At 35.9% G+C, this 22,891-nt stretch overlaps 1 pseudogene; it reads right to left on the reverse strand.

Annotated features, from left to right (window-relative positions):
* Nucleotides 1-1,619: 1,619 nt before the first annotated feature.
* On the reverse strand, nt 1,620-2,415 carry LOC123638914 (annotated as a pseudogene).
* Between the last annotated feature and the right edge of the window lie 20,476 nt (nt 2,416-22,891).

Genomic DNA, 22,891 nt, shown 5'->3' on the forward strand with positions numbered 1-22,891 from the left:
TGGTCTCGAACTCCTGACCTTGAGCGATCCACCCGCCTTGGCCTCCCAGAGGGCTAGGATTACAGGTGTGAGCCACCGTGCCCAGCCTGGAATTATGTCCTTTTTAAAAAAATCTTTGTGTTCTCAGCTTCTGGTACAAATACATTTAATAACTACCTGTTCAATTGAACTGAAATGAAGGATTCTTTAAAAAGTAAGTAGTTATATCAAACACTACTTTGCAAAATGAGAGGATTAAATAACTTGAATGAACAGATTATTTTGCTACAAAATCAGAGGACATTATCAAGAAAGTGAAAAGACAACCTATGGAATGATGGAAAACATTTGCAAATCCATATCTGATAAGAGTTTAATATACAGAACGTATACAGGACTCCTACTACTTGTAAACAAAAGGACAGAAAACTCCACTAAAAGATGGGCAAAGGACTTGAATAGACATTTCTCCAAAGAAGCTATACAAATGGGCAATCAGCATATGACAGGATGCTTATCATCATTAGTTATTAGGGAAGTACAAATCAAAACCACAATATAATATGATTTCATAGGTGATGGGATAGTTAAAATAAAAAACAAACAAAACAAAAATGAGAAAATAGTGTTAGGGCAGATGTAGGGGAATTAGAACCCCTCTACACTGCTGTCGAGTATGTAAAACGGTGCAACCACTGTGGAAAACAATTTGGTGATTTCTTCAAAAGCTAAATGTACGAGTATCACACAACCTAGAAATTCCACTCCTAGGTATATATTCAAAAGACTTAAAAGCAAAGATTCAAACAGATACTTATACTCCATGTTCATTGCAGCATTATTCACGATAGCCAAAAGGTGGAAATAACCCAAGGGTCCATCAACAGATGAATGGATAAACAAAATGTACTATATAATTTCTTTTTTTTTTTTTAACTTAAACAACAGAAATTTATTTTCGCACAGTTCTGTTGCCTAGAAGTTTAACAACACAATGTTGGCAAGGTTGGTTTCTTCTGAGGCCTCTCTCCCTGGCTTCAGATGTCTATCTGTGGCTTTATTTGGTCTTCCCTCTCTGTGAGTCTGTGTCCTAATCTCCTCTTGTTATAAGGACACAAATCATATTGGATTAGCCCACCCTAATGACCTAATTTAACTTAATTACCTTTTGAAGATACTATCTCTAAATGCAGTCACATTCTGAGGTCCTGGGGTTAGGACTTCAATATATGAATTTAGGGGAGGGAGAAAATTCAGCCCATAAGCTCGGGAAATTCTAGGGTTTTTGAAACTCTGTGCAAGAAACCAGGGACAAAGACAAGATATATTCTTCATTATTCAACAAGTTTCTTTTTTTAATTTCAGAATATTATGGGGGTACGTTAATCACAGAAAATATGAAAAAGCCTTTATAATGATTTAGAAAAGAGAAAACGGTTTGCTCCCCTAAAGTTATAACTTGAATTTCACAGCTATATCTAAAAATCAATGTTGATTTACTTTAGTTAACTAGTCCTGTGTTTATATATGTGTGTTAAAGAATATTTGATGACTTTATTAAATATTTTAGACATTTAAATGACCACTGAATCACTTTTTTTTCACAAATAGGACACTTTATTTGTCATTAAAAGTCTGAATTTTAAACAGATTCTTGGACTGGTGGTTCATATCCATCAGCTCGTTCAACTTTAACGCCTGTTTGGTCACAGTAGCTTTTCCAGAGCTACTACGTTCACCATGAAGCTCCATGAGTTTCCCCAATTCAAACTTGGGCTTTTCCAGCATTTTTACTTTTCTAACAAAGACATCATGGAGAGGATAAATAGATTGGCAAGCCTTTTCTATGTCTTTTCCGATGCTGTCCAGAATCAATTTATTGACTACTTCTTTCAGGTCATTTGTCTGCACCTCTCTGGTCATGATTTCCATCTTCTTCTTCCGGATTTGGAGGACCTGTTGGTGCTGAGCATAAGAGGTCTTCCTATCTGATTGTTGCATTTTTTAGTAAAACCAACACAGAACAGAGGAAGCAAATAACCATCGGTAGTCTTGACATCAACATGAGCTTCAATCATAGTCTGCCATTTTTTTAACCATGGAACACATTTCGTTACCAGTAAGGTCCATGCCATGAAAATTAGTCAGGCAGTTTTTGCCTTGAACATCTTCAGCAATCAGCTTGAATTTTCTAAATGCAACTTCATCATTTTGCAGATCAGTGAGGCTCACTTCAAACACATGACCCTTGAGGTCATCGGAGGCAATTTTTGTTCCTTGAGTCCTGGTGACTAGTGTTTTCCCAGTATTTCTTATATTGAACATAGCAGGTGCCTTCACATCATACCAATCTTTCTTAGAAAATGGGTCAACCACTTTCTTCTTGGGTCCCTTTTTGTTGCCTTTCATAAGGTGCTTGTTCTTGCCAACCACCATGGTGCTGCTCAGAGAGACAAAAGGCACTGAATCACTTTTATTTTAGCTGTCTTTCAAATCACTTTGTGCAGACATGGTCACAAAATTAAAGATCACCTTGTTAAATAAAAAAAATCATATGTGCAATAGAATATTATTCAGCATTAAAAAGGAATGAAATTCTGATGCATGTTATAACATGGATGACCTTGAAAACATTATGCTAAGTGAAATAAGCCAGATACAAAAGAACAAATATTGTATGATTCCAACTTAAATGAAATATCTAGAATATGCAAATTCTTAGAGACTGAAAGCAGATTTGAGGTTCCCAGGGCCTGGGAGAAGGAAAAAGTGGCTAGTTATTGGTTAATAGGCAGAGAGTTTTGATTAAAAAGTTCTGGAACTGGATAGTGGTGATAGTTGCACAACAATGTGAATTTAATTAATGCCATTAAATTGTACATTTAAAATGGTTAAAATGGGAAATTTTAGGTTATATATATTTTCCCACAGTAAAAAATGAACAGAAAAAATCAAAATGATGTGTTATCATACCTGTGGCCTCACCTTTGCTCTGAAAATGTTAGTTATGATAATCAGATGGAAGAATAAAACTAATTCCTATTTTCCTTAGAGATTTGTGTGAATTTAACCCCTTCAACCTATCCTTCTTTGATCTTTCCCCAAAAATGAGTAAAGAGAAGTTTTTCCAGAAACTTAAAGAATTTAGGGGAAATATGGAAGGTAATAAGGGGTTTAGACTTAATAAGTGTATTTTATTGCATGAAGGCTCTGAAAGTGTGTTCCAAATACAATTTTTTGGTGGTCATTGAGTGGAACTCTGTATTTTTAATAAAAATAATACATCATAATAAGAATTATAATTTTTAGTGAAAGACATTATGAAAATAAATGCTTTTTATTTTCTTCAATAAGGTTAACATTCCCAAAGTCAAATTTATCCAAAGGGAAAGCTAACCAGTTAACACAAGTTATTAGAAAATTTTAGGCAATTATTTACTAAAATTCTATATAGACCTCCCATTTATCATTTTAGCAAATGTCTAATTTTTCTACTCTAGAAATATTCTCAAGTAAAGCAATTTCTATCTATGTACTCAACTATTGAATATTCTTTACTATATGCCTTCAAATGTCACTCTCTTTATAAATTCTCTTATTTGGGTTGAAATATTTGTCCTATTAAATACATAACTTATCTTCTAAAATGCTTAAATTTAGTTAATTTGGTGGACGTAAACAGGCAAATAATTGCTGCATGACATCAGTTGGTTAATCTATTTTTCAATTTTAAACCAGTTCCTTTATGTAGCTTAGAAAGTAATTTTAATAAAAGCCTTTAATTTTAGATTTATATTTCAAGCAACATTTATGTTATTATAGTAATCATTTCGTTTCTAGTTCTCTATCTGATAAGCCATTACATACACCCTTCCGTGTAAAGAGATTTCCAATGAACATAGAATATTTTGTCACTTTTCTTCTTGTTTTCCTTTCAGGGATGCTAGGCAGACTTTACAGTGCCAATTCACAAGGGCAGAGAATTTAAATTTGGAATGTCTTGCGTCTTCAATTGGTGGTTGTTTTTCAAATACTAAGGTACCATGCTGTTGCATTCATGCATTAAAAAGAGCAGTTAAGAGTAGAAATACAGTTCATTTTAGCTTCTCCCAGGTTGCTTTTATTTGGTGTGGGTCATTTAATCATTTTTTCTGAAATGTACATAATTTCCAAATGTGTATACAAGGGTGTGTAATTATTTTCAAATGCTTTTACTAAAACCACTGGAGTTTTGTTTTATTTTTTTACTGTTTTAACCAGGAGCTTTTCATTAGACTGTCCCACCACATTTTCCCCTTTAAATTTCAGCCTTCATTTATTAGCACCTGAGGCCTGATTCTCAAAAATGCTGATAAAAACTCCCCGCATAATCCTTAGAAGAGCTTGGCTTAATACTGTACTTATAAAACATGTTTGAAAAAAGAAATCATTGCTTGTGGTTTGAGAATAATGCCAAACATAACTACAATATGTTGAATAAAAACAAGATGCAATTTTCCTTTATATTTAACTTTAGGTTTATTGCAAATATTCAAAGTGTCATTTCTCTAATTTGTTTTTAATAATAAATCTTAGGAAATTGTGGTCAAGATATTTCAATGTACATACTAAATAATTATATTTCAAAATATTACAATGTATCCTGGGGAAAAAACTCTCTAAATATGACAAAATCCATAGCTATCTTACTATAGAATATTATTATTATAGTGTGAAAAAATTAAATAATTTTTTAAAAACCCACAAAGTTTCAAAATACCTATTCAATTCCACTTCACTCATTTTTATTCATTTACTTATTCACTCATTCAATTAATATTTGTCAAGTCGTGTCAAATTCTGTACCAGATTCTGTGCTAGGTGTCTATGTAAACAAAGAATAAAATGCCTACAGGGATTACAAGATCTAGTAGGGAAGAAGGCTAACTGAAATGATATGGAATGTAGACTTCAGTATCAACAAAATGCTTTATAAGATCAAGAACTGATTAACTGATTCTTTCTAGAGAGTCATGAAAGGCTTCGTTGTGGCCCAATGTGCCTTATCTTGCTGAATAGGGTTTTGACCAGCAGAGATGGAAGGAAAGTGCATTTTGGGTAGAAGGCGTGGAATGAACACAGGCACTGAGCGGTGAAAGCACATGGAGCACTGGTGAATGTGAGGAATTTGACATGGTGAGACCACAAGAAGCTATAGGGATGGGGTGGGGGCAGGATACAAGGCTGGAAACCTAACATGGGGGTAATTCGAGAAGAGTACGTGTAGGTTTACAAGCAGAGAGAAGTGTTGAAGCTTTCCTTCAGTTTTCTCACCTGTTATTTATCCTTGCACAAACTAGAAAGACTGATTCACGAACACCAACATTCACCCCAAAATAAGCTATTATAAATCCACAGAGGCAAATTCTAAGGACCTGTAGCTCTTAAGAGACAAAGAGTTTTCTCCTCCCCACTCTTTGATGCAGCACTGCCTGAAAAACAGAGTCCAAGCCCTTCTGCAGAGCTATGAAAGGGATGAAGCAGAGTTTAGCAAACAAGAAAGAAGATTAGATTGAGATGACTAAGATGAAGGCAAGTTCCTAGGACAGGAGGAGGTGGACTAGGAAAGGGGCATTGGAATATGAGATAAAGAGATGCAAGATCCAGACCAAACTGTGAAATATCTAGTCATAAGGTTTGCAATACTTCTTTTACCTCTCAGACATTGCATTTTCTTTTCTGGACCAAGAGAGTTGAATTTGACAATCTTGGATAGCCTTCTAGACATAATATTCTATGACTGTCACATGTATGATTATGAAAAGAGCAATGAAAATTGGGAAAGGTAAAATTCAATCATAGTTTTGCCTTTAACTATCTATGTTTGAGTATCTTCACTTAATTTAGTTAGTTATATTTTTAAAAAGGTTTATAATAGCTGTATTTACTCTGTTCATGTGTATTTGACCCACACTTGGGGAGAATTTCAGACTATCCAAGTGTTAAAGTTTCTTTTTTTATAGCTTCATTGAAATAAAAACGGAACCAGCATGAAAGTGAGCATCCTATCGGGTCTGGTCTCACCACAGCACAAACAAAATGAGCAAGCTTTGGCAGGCTGACGGCAAAAGTGACCAAGTTGAATGCAAGACCAGTTGGCCATGTCTTACTGGGAATGCTCGGCCAAAGATAGTCTCCATGGCTGCCTGGTAGAAGATACAGCCCTCTTCACTTGCAGAGCTTACTGTGGGCATAGTCCATAGCACATCATCTTTACACTTCAGAAGTTGGCATAAGCAGGCCCTTAAGCTGCAACCATTTAAAAAATATTTCCATGGCCAGAATGCCTTGTTTTGCAAACAGTTTTCTGTTGTGACTGAGTTGTCCATTTTTCTAGGCCATTGGATAGCCTTATCCAGGCTGGCTAGGGGAACTTTTTCTATGAAGGAGTAAGAATGAACTGTGGCAGACACTGTGCAATAACAAACCATGTATTTCTTTCTAGCTTCTCAGACGCTCTGAAATATAGGTGCTATATAGTCTCCACTATATGGGAAAGAAAAGATTGAGTTCCAATAGATGAAAGATTTGTCCAAGGGCATATAACTAGCACTGACACAAGAGGACTTTGAATCCAGTTCTATGCAATGAGAGTGTTGGAAAAAAATCTAAGTGTGTGTGTGTGTGTGTGTGTGTGTGTGTGTGTGTCTCATTGGATGATAAATACATAGTAACAGCTCCTGCTCACGTGAGGTTAATGTGGATTGAATCAGCATAAATGGCTACCTTTTGCTTATAAGACAAAAAGAACGATTTGCTAGCTTGGAAAACACTTCTCCTTCTAATAGAATTATATTGAAGATAGAATGCGCATATAAGAAATCTACATATAAATGCCATTTACTTTGATAAAATCCACAAACTGGATGTGCAAACCACAGTGGGAAACATTAAAAGAAAAAGAGATGCAAGTTTGTTTTACAAGTTGCTTTCAAAGGATACTAAATGAAAGATCCTCCTAATTTCCTAGGCAATGGTGGCGTTCAAATAGCAGAGTTAGCAGTAGCTACGTGCATGTCTATATGTCTACTTACTGTCTACTCCTCTTCCTTTCCAGTAATCTGGATTTATGGTGCATCTCTCCTTCTCCTCCATCTACAAGGTCCTAGGACATTCAGGTAGCCAATCTGCCCTTAAATATGTCTCTGAGGAAATGGTGCTAATTAGTATTGGAATTTACAGCCTTCCATTTTATTGACTTGTCCTACTTTCTTCGATAATTAACTAATGAGTAAAGTAATGAGCTATGTTAGTCAGTCATGCTGTTCAATTAAACGGCAAATCAATTATTGAAAATAGTTTCGGACAGCTCTAATGTTGGCATGATGTGTGTGTATGTGTGTGTGCATATTTAATGCAAGTGTAATTATGTCCTAGATATTACAAAGTCAGTCTATGTGAGAATGGTATGACTGGAAAGGTCCTTTCTGACTGCAGTGCAAATATCGTCAGTCACCAACATGCAAACAAGTCCTGGTATTTGTCTATGGCCGTTATATACAGGCTGCAAGTGTTACCTAGCTGACATATCACAGCTTCCTTGGGCTTATGTCTTACAAAGCAACCTCTAGTGGATGAGTAATAAGAGAAAGCAAAGACAAATGAATTAACTTTTCTCACTTTAAAAAAAGAGTCCAGGGTGCCATCATTAAGGTGGAGAATAAATCTAGTTGTGATTTAACGTTTCCTTTTAATCTTAGTTCCTTCATCATAGATATGTACTTGTTCTTCCTTAATTGTATTGGTGACTTACCCTCATGTTTGAAAATACTGTCTGAAATAGAAGATAGACATATTTCTCAGGCATGACAGCGTGACTCAATCTCACCAAGAGTGAGAAGAGCGCACGTATGCACACACACACATCGAGCAGAATAAAAGCCAGATTGGCAAAGTGCAAAGAGCCTCTGTAAGTCTCTGGGCTTGGAGCATCCCTCAAGGACAGGTGAAGTGACTGTCAGGTCCTCACAAGCACTGCTCTCCACCACAATGCCATTTCCAATTCTCTGCTACTTTTATTTGCTCACTCAGTTCCTTAAGAAGTGCTTGTTACGTGGGCATTTCTGTTTGCCTTACTTGACGCTGGCAGTTTACTGCGGATTTTAAATAGAACACCCTATAGTTTTTCCACCTGCTCTTGACCTTGTAGCAATCTAATATTTTTTACATACATAAATGGTTTAGCCAGCTGCATTTTTAACGTAACATGGCTTAGATCATGAATCTTCAAGATGTCAGTTACAATACTGCAGAGTATTCAAACTTACAATAACCCTTTGCTATTTTTAAAAAAGGATCTTTAAGATCTGCTCCATTCTTATTTCATCTTCATGACAGCCGGTTGTCAGCAACATAGCAGAATAATTAGTATATTTTCCTTTAACATAGTTTACAAAGATTGTGATTTTAGAGTTCTTAAGATTCTTAACAATATCATCTTCCAGAGAAAGCTTGAGTAAAGGCTTAAATGGTAAAACTTTCATTAATGTGCAAGAATGCAATTTGCACCTTCAAAATATCCTCAAATTCTTTAAAGGTGTAAAAGTAGTTTTTATCTCCTAAACTACAGTTTAGAATCGTAACCTTCAAAAGTGATTAAGCTCTATTATAGGAACAACAAAGCAAAGCAAATCCAAACCAGGTCAAAAAAGGCAACATAAAGTTTTCATTTCCAAGCAGTTTTAATTCTGTGTTTGTGTTCTTGCCTGAGAGGAAGCAGGGAACACAAACATTCCCATATGAATTAAATTAGAATTTACATATGAATTACATTAGAAATATGAGCTCCATCAAGGAATAATTAGCACTGTCCTGGGTTATGTGAAGGCGAACAAAATTAAATAAGAACAATTTCAAAGGCAAGTTTTGTTTTGCCTCTTCAACTGAGCTGGTTTAATCAGTGATAATGACTGAAATAAATCCACTCCATCTAAAGTAATGTAGAGCTTACCATATTGTGTGAAATGCCATTACTGACTTAGTAAATCATAAAGTCAATGAGACTACATCACTCACCAGTCTTTGACGTGGTTACTTTGTGCTGAATGCCAAGTGTTAAGGTGGGAGAATTTGATCCAATCAGAAACCATAGTGAGGGCTAATGTTTCAAAAATATTCCAGGGAGACATCATAAAAGTCAATGAGACTCTTAGAATCACATGATACATGTTTTGTATTGCATTTGTTGATGTTGTTACTATGATTGTTATTTTATGCTCACAGAGGACAAGGACTGAAATTTCTCTCTACAAAATGGCAGTTGCTGCTATAGAAGCAGAAAAATTAAAATATCAACTGGAATCAGCCCAGTGACATAGACGTGCTTCATCCACTAAACAGGGTTGTGGTTTATGAGTGTCTCCCCTAATGAGCTAAACTCCAGTGACCATAAAACTGAAATATAATTATGACATTAAAGATGCCTATATTTGAACTTAATTATTAATTAATTTAATGAGAGGAGAGGAGGTCGTAAAATTGCTAATTAAATGGCTCTGTAAAACTGCAGACGGTGGAGGATTTACCAAATGATGAATCCCACAACAGTATTTTTGCTATATCAATATCCTATTAATATACAGTATGCCAGAGGTATAGGCTAGAAGGGGGCTGCTAAGTGGTGCAAGCTTGCAGCGTGGTACGACCTAGAATTCTAAATGACAGCAACCTTGAAGAAACTTCAGCCCCTCCATTCAGAGTAGGAACTGAAATCTGCTAAATGAACCGAGGAGGTCAGAGCACAGCTCCTCTGACTATAATTCCGTGGAGATAAAAGTTTTTTTGTTGTTGTTGTCGAACTACCATCTTAGGGCTTGTCTTGTGGTTGTTAGAAGTGTCAGGGAAAATTTGTTTTGCACTAATTAGAAGTATGGGTCTGCAAGAAGTCTAAATATTAATCCATTGTAACAACTAGACAACTCTTCATATACCATGCTTATGGAAATGCAATTCAATGGGGATTGCAATTCTTGGCAATTAGTTTACTGAGAAGAACAAATGCTTGATTTTAGCATGACACAGACTTCAGTTTAATAATCTAGTTGACCTTGGGGGAACACATAAACTTCTCTGGACCTCAGTTTCTTCATAAGTAAAATGGGATAAATGCTCCTAAAGTCATAGGATTCCTGGGAAGACTATATTAATAAAATATGTAATGCACATAGTGATCATTCCTAGAAGATGCTCAAAAATGAGAAATAAATAAAGGAAAGTTCTATGTGTTGAATTAGCACTCTAGGGGAATGATTTGTGAGATGCCCACACGACACATGGTGTGAAATGGTACTTCTACCTCAGCACGTAGGAAACAGTATGCAACAAATGAAACTAATAGCAGGCTTTAAAAACAATGAGTCAGTGGGAGAAAAATGTTCCTATTCTTTGTTCAACTTAATTCACAGGAATTTTTATTAGGCCACTTTTAACCATACGGGGGTAAAATATGAACAAAAAATGATATTTAAGGACACATTTTAACCATATGGGGTAAAATGTGAACAGAAAAAATAACATTTAAGAATACATTTAAAAGAATAGGTGAAATTCAAGGTCATTAGAAACACTGTACACTTGTTCATACAAGCTTGAAGTTGTCCTTATCAATTTACAAAGTATAGTGAACAAATTTTCTTATGCTAAAAAGATGATTAAAATGGTTTCAAATTAATGCATGATGCCGTTTGAATTACTTAAGTAAATCCAAAGTCCTTGTTCTTTTTTTTTCCCAGCATGTTTTATATTATAGCTTTTCCTAGTCATCATAAACTATAATCCTTTTAAAAGTTGGTGGTAATTATAAAACTAGTAAACAATGAATTAATAAAAATCAACCTAGGAGTGAAGGCAAATCTTTTTATTTAATAACAAAATGAATTTAATAATTGAGAATGCCATTGATTATATTTATTTAGAGTGGCAAAACTCATAAACAACCTTGAAAAATTTGGGCTTGTTGAAAATCCATTTATGGATGAGGATTTAACTGTATACATTTCATGTTGAGAATGTTTTAAAGGTCTGCTTATGATTGTGTGATATCTTGATTCTTAGAGTAGAGTTGTGATTAGAATGAAAGTCTGAAAAGATTAATTAACTAATCTTGGATTAGAAAATTTCAAACTAATTGAACAAGGGAAATAATTCAACTCATCAGTCAAGTCCCAGATTGGTATCATATAGCACAAGATGATACGGTATACTGTAACATGACATAATTATAGTTGAACAATATCACAGTAAAAACTTCAAAGGCAGGGAAGGATCTCTCTCTCTCTCTCTTTTTTTTTTTTAAAGTTTGGAATAAGTAGAAGGATTTATGATAGCAAAAATCAGTGAATTAGTAGCATGAATATGATTACAGAAAAATATTGTAATACACACACACACCCTACATACGCTCACACTGATATATGAATACTGGGTGGTAGAAGAATGTGAATGTCAGAGAAGTGAGCATTTATTCTAAGTACAAGAAGGGACAATTACTTCCCTTATTAATAAGAAGTGATTGTTTCTTTTAATGCTTAATGTTTTGTTTAGTGCTTGATCAACTATAAAGGCTAGGAGAACATGAATTCTTATCAGCACTAAGCTAGGCAACCCTACGCTAGAGTGCTCTGTGTCCTACTAAGCCTGTATGTCCCCAGAAGTGGATGAATGGGCTCACTCCACTCTGCAGTGAACCCTGTCAAAGTTAGTGAATATGCCTTTGATAATCTATTATATTACCAATAAAGGAGAAAAGGAAAGAGGAAATTTTTCAAAGGGTTGGAATCCTTTCCTACTCCCTAGAGTTATATAACAGAGACATGGTTTCTTTCTAGGTTTCTCTGGAAGGGATCTCAGGAGGTCCCCACCCAAACACTTTGATATTAACATATTGAAATCACAAAGAGATATAAAATTTTCTTCTGTCAGATTGACAATGATTATCATTATATCTTTTTCTCACAGAATCTCCCTGAAAATTGTTTTCATTTTTTTAATATTTATTTTACAATTAGCTAAAGTAGTACCAGAATAATCATTTTGATATTTTTAATGACAGTTTATTTACATGTGTAGATTAATTTAGAGAGAATCATTTGTGTTATAATCTAGTCTTACTTTCTAAGATGAGATAGTCATTTTACTTATTCAAATTTTTAAATGTTTCCCAGTAAAATTATAAAGTTTATTCATAGAAATTGCACATTGCATTGAATTTATACCAAGGTACTTTATATTTTTGCTGCTATTATACATTGAATCTTTTCCTCCATAATAATTCTAACTGCTGTTTTTTTTAATAGGAAGGCTATTGATTTTTCAAATTAACTTTTTATTAATCTTATTGGATTCTCTCTTTTTTATTTTTTCAATTTTTCAGATACTTCCATTGGGTGTTCTAAGTAGATAAAATTATCTGAATAACAATAACATTAGTTTTGCCTCTACTTTCCCATTTTTCTTTCCTTTATCTAATTGCATTAGCTAGTACATCCAAATATTAAGTTTTAAAAAATGGTAGAATGGCAATAGTAGACATCCTTCTTTTCTAACAATTAAATATTAAACTGTAACTACATGTAAAGCATAGTGTTAGATTCTTTGAGAGTCAAAGGATGCTTTATGATATTTGGACTGTGTTTCTAGGAAATTAATTGCATACTTGCATAAGAAGAGAATTGTAAGTTAATAATTATAATTTGATATAAAAGCTCTTGGTGAGAAAAAGACAGAATACAATGGAAATCTGGATGAAACAGAAGTATATTCTTCTTGCTAGACTTTCTAAGTTCACATGGTACAAGTGACAGCGATACTGACCTTAAAAGTAGTGTTCCGTGGTGAGCAGGTCTATGCAAACATACCCCTAAAGGCTGAGAAAGCTGAGAGGCTGAAGAAAGAGGCTGAAAATCCAGTTTCTCAGAAAGAAATATTTAACAGGGACTTATGAACAGAAGCCATATGTTGGGTGGCCACAAGATGGTAGATCTCCACACTTGCTCTCCAGAAAATATCCTTCATATAGCAAGCTATTTTGTAAAACATATGTAGCTGGTAACACCTTAGATTTTCTTGTGAAATTTGTGACCACTAAGGAAGTTAGATAAACATCCTTATGTGTGGTTATCTATGTTATAGGCATTGTTTCTTTATAAGGGGTTGTCTATGCTGTGGGACCACCTTGGTATGCAGGAGTCCAACATTGCTCATCACAGTGGTTTGGCTGCAAGGTGACAGACATCACTTTTGCCATGCAACAGACCGTTTTCCTACAGATAGCATTTGAGGTCATGGGGTCATATGAATCAAAGAGTTGGAAGTGGAATGGCTCCTATGCATAGTTGGCACAGCAGTTCCATGATGATAAAGGAACTGATTGGCTCCGGCTTTGCTGTTCAGCGTGGGCACACATGAACTCATAATCGTTATATACTAGGGACCACCATTGCTCTGTATGCCAAGGATTTATTCCTTGACTTATAACTGGGTGGTTCTTAATGGGACTTTTCATGATTAGAAATATTTATTCATTTTTTTGTTTACTCTGTCTTTATTTTTCTGATGAGAGAACTACATGGAACTAGAATTAACCTTAGTCTTTAAAGTCCCATGTTACTCCTGGAGGAGGAACTGCAATTTTGGAAGAGGAGACCTGTTGGAACATGAACAAAAAAAAAATCTTCTCACACAAGAAATCCTTCAGTTGTATAAAAGGCGGTTAGTTTATGAGTGATGTAAGTATGGTTCAAGTATTTCTATATTCAGATGTAATAGAGGGGTGAGGCTAGGAAATGGGAGGCGTAGTGAGTTGAGACCTGTACTACTTAAGCTGGAGTGAAATGGATGTAGTAGAAAACAAGAGATTTTGGAGTTCTAATCTCAGCTTTGCCATTGACTGGTTGATTCACCAAAGTCAACTTTTCCAGTTTCCACAAGTACCCCATTTATTTACAAAATTAAGAAAACTGAAATAACCCACCTTTCCTTTAAAGTTAAAGGAAAAATCAAGAATAGTGTCTATTATTAGATACTTTACAAATAAATTATAAAAATGTAACCACAGAGACAGATATTCTGAGTTACAACACATGTTGGTCTTTATCTATGGCCCACTGCTATTTAGAAAGACAGTTTTATTTTTAAAAGCTATGATTTTTTTAAAAGGACATATGGGAACTCCATGCACTCGTCAACAAATAAAAAGCCAAAACATCTGGTGTACCAAATGGAGAGGGAGAGGAAAATGGGCTATTTAGGGAAGCTATCTTTTAACAGTGCAGGTGTATATTGACAATCATTTGGCTAGAAAAATGCTTTGCCAAGCCAGGCTCCAGATATCCACTTTGAAGGAACTGTAGATAATTGAGAATAAGTTTATAAAGGCTTTGCTTTCCATTCCTAATTATGACATAAAGTCTCTACATACTTGGCTGTTTTACATTTATAGTTCTGCATTTGTAATCTGAGAAGTGTTAAATCTGCTTTGCTTTATAAGCACTTGATCCATTGTAAGCTAAAGGTTACATTGAGGAGGTGATGAAACGCCACATAACATGGTTCCATAAAGAGAAGACTGAGTTCTTCCTATGTAAAAGAGACCTGTCAAGAAGAAGCTGATCAAACTATCGAACCATCAAAAAAATGAAAAAAAGTCGGGGCTGTGATATCACCCCATGACTACTTCCTTGCATGGCCTTAAGTCAAGTAGAGTATCAGTTAAAATGTGAGCAGAAAAGGAGTGATATCTAGTCCATTTCTCATTCACAAAATCATCAAATAATATATTACCATTTTATACAAATTTCAAATATACCAAGGAATTTGACAAGGTGTAACTATAATATTAAAATCCTATTGACTATTTAATGGGAAGTATTTGTTTTAGGATTAAAAGTAAAACACATTTATATCAATATTTAATAAAATATGTGACAAGGCATTAGAGGATATTAATAAGTGTTATCTCCCAAAATAGTTCTGTGATAAAATTAGTTTATGATATACTAGGAATTTCTTGATAGTAGGAATTCTGAGGATCTTTGATAAGTGAATATGCATTAATGAATCTCCAAGAGAAGAGGAATATTATGCTGTATTTCCCAAAGGTATTTTATAACATTTGTACAATGACATATGAGACCAGGGCTCCGAGGTTCTTACTAGCTCCAAGATTCTATACTTCTATAAAATCTATTTAATCCACTGATTTAAAAAAATTATCAAGTCTATTCTGTATGGACTACCATATTAGAAGTTGTAGATGGACACAAAGAAGCATTACACTTAGTATTGTCCTCTAGGAGCCAGCTGTTTCTAGGGGATGAGGGTTATTAGAAAGTAATTTTCTCAATGGCATGAATTTTTGTCTTTGTAAAAAATTGCTGCTGCATTCCCTTATTATACTAGTTTCTGACACATAGTAGGCACTTAGGACATATACATTGAATGAATAGATGATGGCAAGGGTTGTGAAAGCACTGGAGTACTAAAGCAATGCACTTGGACTTCATTGTTCATTCTGCAGAAAGTAGGAAGGTTCTTGAACAAGATATATTGACTGGTCCTGATTTTCCCAGAAATGGTTGAACATGAAGTGCCTTAGATCTTGGCAATAATGTGTTCAAGCTGGATGGCCGTGCCACTAGTAGGATGGCGTAAATAAAGTTTGCATGTCTTTATCCACATCTGTAATTATAGTTAATACAAACAAAATTCTCTACATTCATTTTTCACACAAAGATAAGACCTCAGAAAGATGAATTTATTTTATTTTTCAAAGGTCTCCACATGACATTCTATTTTTTAAAGGTGTCTTATAAAATGGTATCATATGATATCCCTGGATGTAGTTAGGGACTTTACCACAAAGTAGAACTGAATTCAAAACTCTCCCACTTACTGTATAATTTTCCTTACATTAATTTCATTCACTAAAATATTAACATTTCAATAAGCCAGTCTACCAGGGAGTTCAGCCTACTGCTTTGAGGCTACACTACAAATCTACTTCCTCGTATGTCATCAATGAACAGCTAATTTCCATTCTCTGTTTCCAAGTATTTTAATGCATGTGTTTATTGTCTCTTTTGCAATCCTTTTTTAATAGATTAATCACAGGCTATATGTTTGCTATTTTACTCTGTTCATTTGTCTTTTTCTAGAGTATAATATTCTAACTTTGACTGCTTCAGTAAATTCTTGAGCTTATTCTATAGGGTTGCCTACATCCATGGTTCACAAAAGGATCCACATTGATAGACATATAATGAGGAAAATTTTAACCACCACAGTCACAACACCAAACAAACGAATAGACAAAAATGAGACTCAGAGCAAAGGTAAATTAAGTAAATCATCTGTAATACACCCAGATGTAATAGGAGCCCTTTAAGCAGGTCTGATCCTTGGCACAGATTTAGATAACAAATCATATTCGTAGTGAGATATGCCCAAATTGGATTTGCATCTAACACACCAAGTAAATATGAAAAGACTGCCAAGTCTCCCCAGCAATCTCATATATTTACATTGTCTGCATTTGGCAATAACAAGGAGAAAATAGGAGGCATTTCAATCTTTAGGAGGAAATACAGACCATTCAGAAAGAAAAAGAGAAAGCCTGTTTGAGGAATAAAATAAATAAGAGCTACCATGTAGTGTATGCATATTATATGCCACACATCCTGTCATATTCTTTTTATTCATGATTTTCTTTGAGAATCACAGCAACCCAATAAGGTAGATATTAGCTCCATTTTAATATTTCCAGAGACTGTCTAAGATTAGTAGGCTAGTCAGTTGTTGAACTATGACTGGAAGCAGCACTACCTAAGTCCAAATGACTACACTGGTATGTAGATGTTTTTATATTATAAAAGTAATTATTTTTCTTGGATTTTGAATAAGAAAGTTTAGAGAAAGACATGTCAAAGAAGAGTGTTACAGAAACAGATACTCAGCTAGGATTTTCTCAATGGGTACTTAGAGTATAAAAATGAATTGTAGCCAAATCTGTAAAACAAGTAGTGCAGTTACCTGTATTAAAACAGGTAAATTGCAGTTACTTATTTACCATGTATCTCTGGTGCTCCTTTTTTTTTTTTTGCCCCCTGCTTAAAACTATTCCTACCAAAGAAGAAACATTTTCTGTTGTTATAGTTCAGTTTATAAGAAGCCGAGGAAGTTATCATCCTAATGTGAATTTGTTATGAGAACTATTAAAAAAACACCTAAGCCAGAATACCATGAGAAAATAGTATCAGAAAATCACCTGGAAAGCTTGTTAAAACACAACTTGCTGGATTCCCAACCCCAGAGTTTTGGATTCAGCAGTTCTGGGGTGGTGCCTGGGATTTTACATCTCTAACAAGTCGCCATGTTGACACTAATGCTGCTGGCCCAGAGACCACAGTGTAAGAATGAAAGTGCAGTAAGTATAAAGTTGTTTCAGCTGGTGAAGCCCTTGCACTGTAATATTTTTGGCAAGTGATTCTAGCAGAGTAGCTCTTAACCGCTTCTCAATTTGATGTAAAAGAGAAAGAACTAGATCCTATAAGGTACTAGAGTTTTGAGACCTAAACATTTGGAATGGACTTGAGTAGCCTTGAAAGAAGTTCACTTTCAAGGAGGGACAGTGAGAGCCATGAAAGACAATTCACGGTGTCACTGCAGTAGAGGAAGAAGTCTAGGAGCGTGAGCCTGGGTTTCACAGAGGTATGGTGGCTTCAGGAGCACTGTGGCTACTGTTGTTATAATTCATCACAAACCAGTGACCCAGGGCATGTGTGCTCTCTGGAAGAAAGATGCTGCATTCGGTAAGTAAAGATCTCTAAGAATAAATTCTACTACATTTTGAGGTGTAAGCCACATTTCTGTGACAGCTTAGGATGGCTTAATGACACAGAAATTTATTCTCCCCAGTTCTGTTGCCTCTTCCAGTTTCTGGTGTCTGTTGGCATTCCTTGACGGTGGCTGCATCACTCTAATTTGTGGTCACCTTTCCTCCTCCTCTTCTGTCAAATCTCTGTCTGTCTCACATATGGTAGGACACTTGCCATTTGGTTTAGGGCCCACCGAGATAATTCAGGATAAACTCCTCTGCTCAGAATCCTTGACTTAATCACACCATTTGCCATATAAGTTGATAATGTCCATTCTTTTGCCACATTATATAATTGTATTCATCAGGTTCTCCAGAGAAACAGAAGTGATAGGATGTGTTTATATATTTTGATATATTTTATATACATGTGTATATTTATATATATACATATATACACACACATACATAGGGAGATAGAGAGATTTATTATAAGGAATTGACTCACATGGTACTGAAGCTGGCAAGTTCAAAATCTGCAAGGTGGCTGGCAGGCTGGTGACCCAGGACAGCCAATGTTCCCCTTCAAGTCAGAAGGTAACATGCTATACCAAGAGCCAATGTTGCAGATGAAGTCTGAAGGTGACATGCTGGAAAATTCCCTCCTTCATGGGGGAAATCAATCTTTCATTCTAGTCAAGCCTTCAACTAATTAGAGTGAGGCCCACGCACATTATGGAGGGTGCTTTGCTTTACTCTAAATTCACTGATTTAAATGTAAATCTCATCCCAAAACACTTTCCAAGTGAACACATAAAATTTACCATCACAGTAATATTCACAGGTTCCAGGGGATAGGACAAGGACATATCTTTTAGGGGGCTACCATTCAGCCCTGCATAGGTATGTTCAGAACAACCCAGAATGGCAGAGGAAAAGGCCCTTCTGTGAAGGAAGCTTCCTGTGGAGAAGATCACTTGCTTCACATGACAAGATCACCACATGTGGCAATAGTTTTTTCAGGATTCTAGCTGTTCCCTTTCTTAAGGAAACTAACATGGGTAAAGTAAGTGGGAAAACTAGCTCTGGCTTTCCATCTGGTCTACAGGTTACAGTTGCTGCTCATCGTCTCCCTTCTCCACCACCTGTTTTAGGTTCCTCCCACCTTTGGGGAGGACCTATGCTAATGTACAGACTTACCTGCTGGGGTTTCCCACACCCCCATCCTTGAGGGCTCTGAGCCACTGGCCACCATGTGTTTAGGCTGTGACTGGTACACAACGCCCATTTTCTGTCCAAACTGAGCAAGGGCGTATCAAGAGTAAAACCAGTGGATTATTTGCCTCTGTGTTGAAGCAGCAGACCTACTTTGCTCTGATGATAAGAGTAAATCTTCCCCGTGGGGGAGTAGACTCCTTGCCTTGCCTCCTGATCTGTTGGCTGGGGGACTCTGAAGTGAGTGGGTGACAATCATAGTTTAAAGTTTATGAGATTCTTGCTGTTTTCCCTAGCGAGACCATTTCTTCTCCAAGAACCAAGAATTTTAACCTCAGAGAGCTCAAGACTATGGTGAAGAGAAGCACAAATTGCCTAAGCGGGTCATTGAAAGTGAAGCCACCCCTACTTCCATACTCAATTTTTTTAGACTTTGTATTTTAACAAATTGGGACACAATGTCATATGATGGTTGTTGATTTGGGAAGCATACTGCACCTGGAGGATGACACCTCATCCTTTCTAGGTATCATACCTAAGCTCTACCTTAGGATTTTCTCTAAAAGCCATTCCATAAGTTCTGCCATGTTGGCAGCTTCTGGGAGGGGTGCCATTTGACGTGCCCATTGCTGCATCTGCTTTGCTGAAGTGTGTCCCTTGGTCTGATGTTATGCTGCATGGGATCCATGTCAGTGGACCAAATACTCTGTAATCCCTAAGATAGGGCTAGCTGAATCTGCGCAGACAGGAAAGGCAAACTTATATCTGCAATATGTGTCAATTTCAGTCAAGATAAATTGTTGTTCCTTCCATGGAGGAAAGGGTCAAATTAATCAACGCACAACCAAGTGGCTAATTAATCTCCTAGGAGTGTGATGCCATGTTGGGGGTTCAGTAGGAAGGTTGGTCATTTGGAAGCAGCAATAACAAGATCAGCTTTGATGAATGGGAGATGATGCTATTGGATTTATGCGTGGCTTCCATTTCTGCCGTCATGTTTACTCTGTTCATTCACCCAAAGGGCCAGCATTGAGGTAGCCAGTGATAGAGGATGACTGTCATCAACTGCCTGAGCCATTCTGTCTACTACTGTTTCCTGCCTCTTTCTTGGTGCCTGTCTACTGGTGAATGTCAACATACACTATAAAAGTCATGACACTTTTAGCCTATGCCTATAGGTTTATTCATATTCCCCTAGCCCAGATGCTCTTAATTTAAATTATCTAATATTGATCCTTATAGGTTCCTGACCAATCAATCAAATCATTGGCAATGTCCGATGAGTCCACATATGACCTTACAATAGGTCAGCTCCCTTTCTGTGCAAGAGAGATGCCAAAGTGCATGGTGTGAAGCTTTCTTTCTGTGGAGCATTTCCCTCTGTCTCTCATGGCTGCCCTGGCTGCAACAATAATGCAGCCACAGACTATTTTTTGGCTTGCACGCGCACACCAACTCAACTCATCCTCGAGCTAACTTTAGAGTCTTTTTCTAAATACATTAACATCCAATTGACAAAACCTTGTTACTCTCATTGAAAAAAATATTTTGGTCTCTGTACACATGTGCATTTATATATAAATACAAATCTGTATATTCTATATATATTCTATATATTCAAGTATTATGCCTTTGTGTGTAAGCACAAATATAAAGACAGCATATTTCAGGAGGGTGGACTCAGAAATACATGACTTTCTACAAAACATGAAAAATATCAACAGGTAGACCTAACAACCTTTTTATTCTGATCAATGAGTAACACAAACTTCATATCTAAATGCAGAAATACAATTTATATTATTTTATTGTAGTTCTCAAACTAGAGACATTTTACTACATATTATAAATAAGAACAGCTCATATTTAGGTATCATTATCAAAATAAAAAGATATTTGAAAAGATCTTACAAAATTCAATTGAACAATGCATCATCCACAGATAATAATTTTACTTAAATAATCAATCAGGTCTCTGATATTTTTTAAATAATTTTTTTCTTCATTGGTGAATAGAAAAATAATATTTTCTAAAGTTGTAACAAGTCCTAAACAGATAGCTGCATTTTAAAATGTATTTTGACATATGAAACATGACACTCTCTCATTGCAAGGAGCTACTAATGCTGTTCTCCCACCAACTGAAATCAGAGCTGCAATTTTGTATTATTTCTACTTGAGAAATGCTAAGGAAATTTGTGAATTCTCATTAAACTCCTGGCATTTTGTGGGAAGGAAAACAAACTTCACCTTCAATGTAATATTTTATAATTTGATACATGCTTTGCAGGAAAACATAATTCAGATCATTTCACTATGTAGCTGTATTTTTGGAACAACTTAAATCTAGAGTCAATGATCTTAAAACATGCAAATAAATAAAGGAGGAAAGGATTGATAGTGCTTAACCCTTTCAGTTCTGACTATGGAACACTGAGGGCAGCTGAGGGGGCTGCTGGGGGATTGCAATGAGTCCTAAGGAGTCTAAGGACAGTGTGTCCCCAGGGGGGTGGGGAAGTGTAGAAAGAATAAAGTATTTCAGAAAGAATGGAGAATTGGTTTGATTTCCCCCCCCAACATGTATAAAATTTTTTCTATATTCCTTTATTTTTAAACCCCTCTGTAAATTCTAAGGGCCTCCGTGAACCATGAATTCTTCTATCGGAGGAAATTTTAGGAACACCGGAGGAGGGGAGACCAATTACAAGAAAGGTAAACGTGTACATTGCTCGAGTGTCAAATGGGATAATACAGTTTAAGGGAAACAAACTTACCGGTACCATTTCACCCTCCAAACTATCCTTATAAATCCTAAATCAAAGGAGGGAACCCACATCCATTTAGAAACTACTGCACATGCAACATCCATGTGTTCCTTTTACTTTCCCGTTGTCTCTTCCTAATACTATTTTAAAATGAAATTCTGATGTGTTCTTAATCCTCGCTGTAAATGGCAGTATTGACATTTGAACGATTGGTATCGTGGGGGTCCCATTTGTAGCCATAGACTTGTGAAGTTGGGTAAACTTGTTGAGATTATTGCACAATGCAGTTACCTTGTTAGACAACCCTTTCAAATATGGAATTCAGGAGAGAAAATATGTTCATAAATAGCGTCACTGAAGTTAATGAACATTTCTTTGACAATGACACAGAAGGCCTTTGCCAGTAACAGAGCAGTGATTGAGGTAATAACTGAGTCCGCTGCTCCTCACTTTTTCTTCTTCTATGGCTCCTCATTCATGCGTTCAATACACATTTCTTCCTCGTGCTAGTTGGGGGTATATGTTGATACATATAACAGACATGGTTCCCGAGCTTCTGGAGATTGTGGTCATTCAAGGATTGTAGCTTCAGAAGTGAAAGTTCAGTCCACGAGGGGACAAAGAATTCAAAGATTAACACCTTTCCTATTATTACAAAATTCACAGTGCATAACCATTCCTTTCCTATTGGTAATGACAACTGTATATCAATGCTTCAGAGGCTTATTTTTTTAGAGGGGAAGTATTGGGAATAATAAATGTAAGAGAAGGCTAGAACTTATTGTTTCCCCAGAAAGTAAGACAGTGCTAAAAGAACTATGCTATACAGAGGGTTCAAAGGACAAAGAAGCCAACACAAAATAGTCCTGTCTTAGTCTATTTATGCTGCTATGACAGAATACCACAGACTGGGTAATTTATAAAGACCAGAAAATTATTTCTCACAGTTCTGGAAGCTGGGAAGTCCAAGATCAAGGCACTGGTAGGTTCTGTTGTCTTGTGAGACAACCAGTCAGTCTCTGCCTCAAGGGTGGCATCCTCCAGATGAGAAGGTAGCTGTGTTCTCACATGGTGGAGGGGATAG

Source organism: Lemur catta, chromosome 5 (assembly GCF_020740605.2).
Source record: "Lemur catta isolate mLemCat1 chromosome 5, mLemCat1.pri, whole genome shotgun sequence".
NCBI classification, from domain to species: domain Eukaryota; kingdom Metazoa; phylum Chordata; class Mammalia; order Primates; family Lemuridae; genus Lemur; species Lemur catta.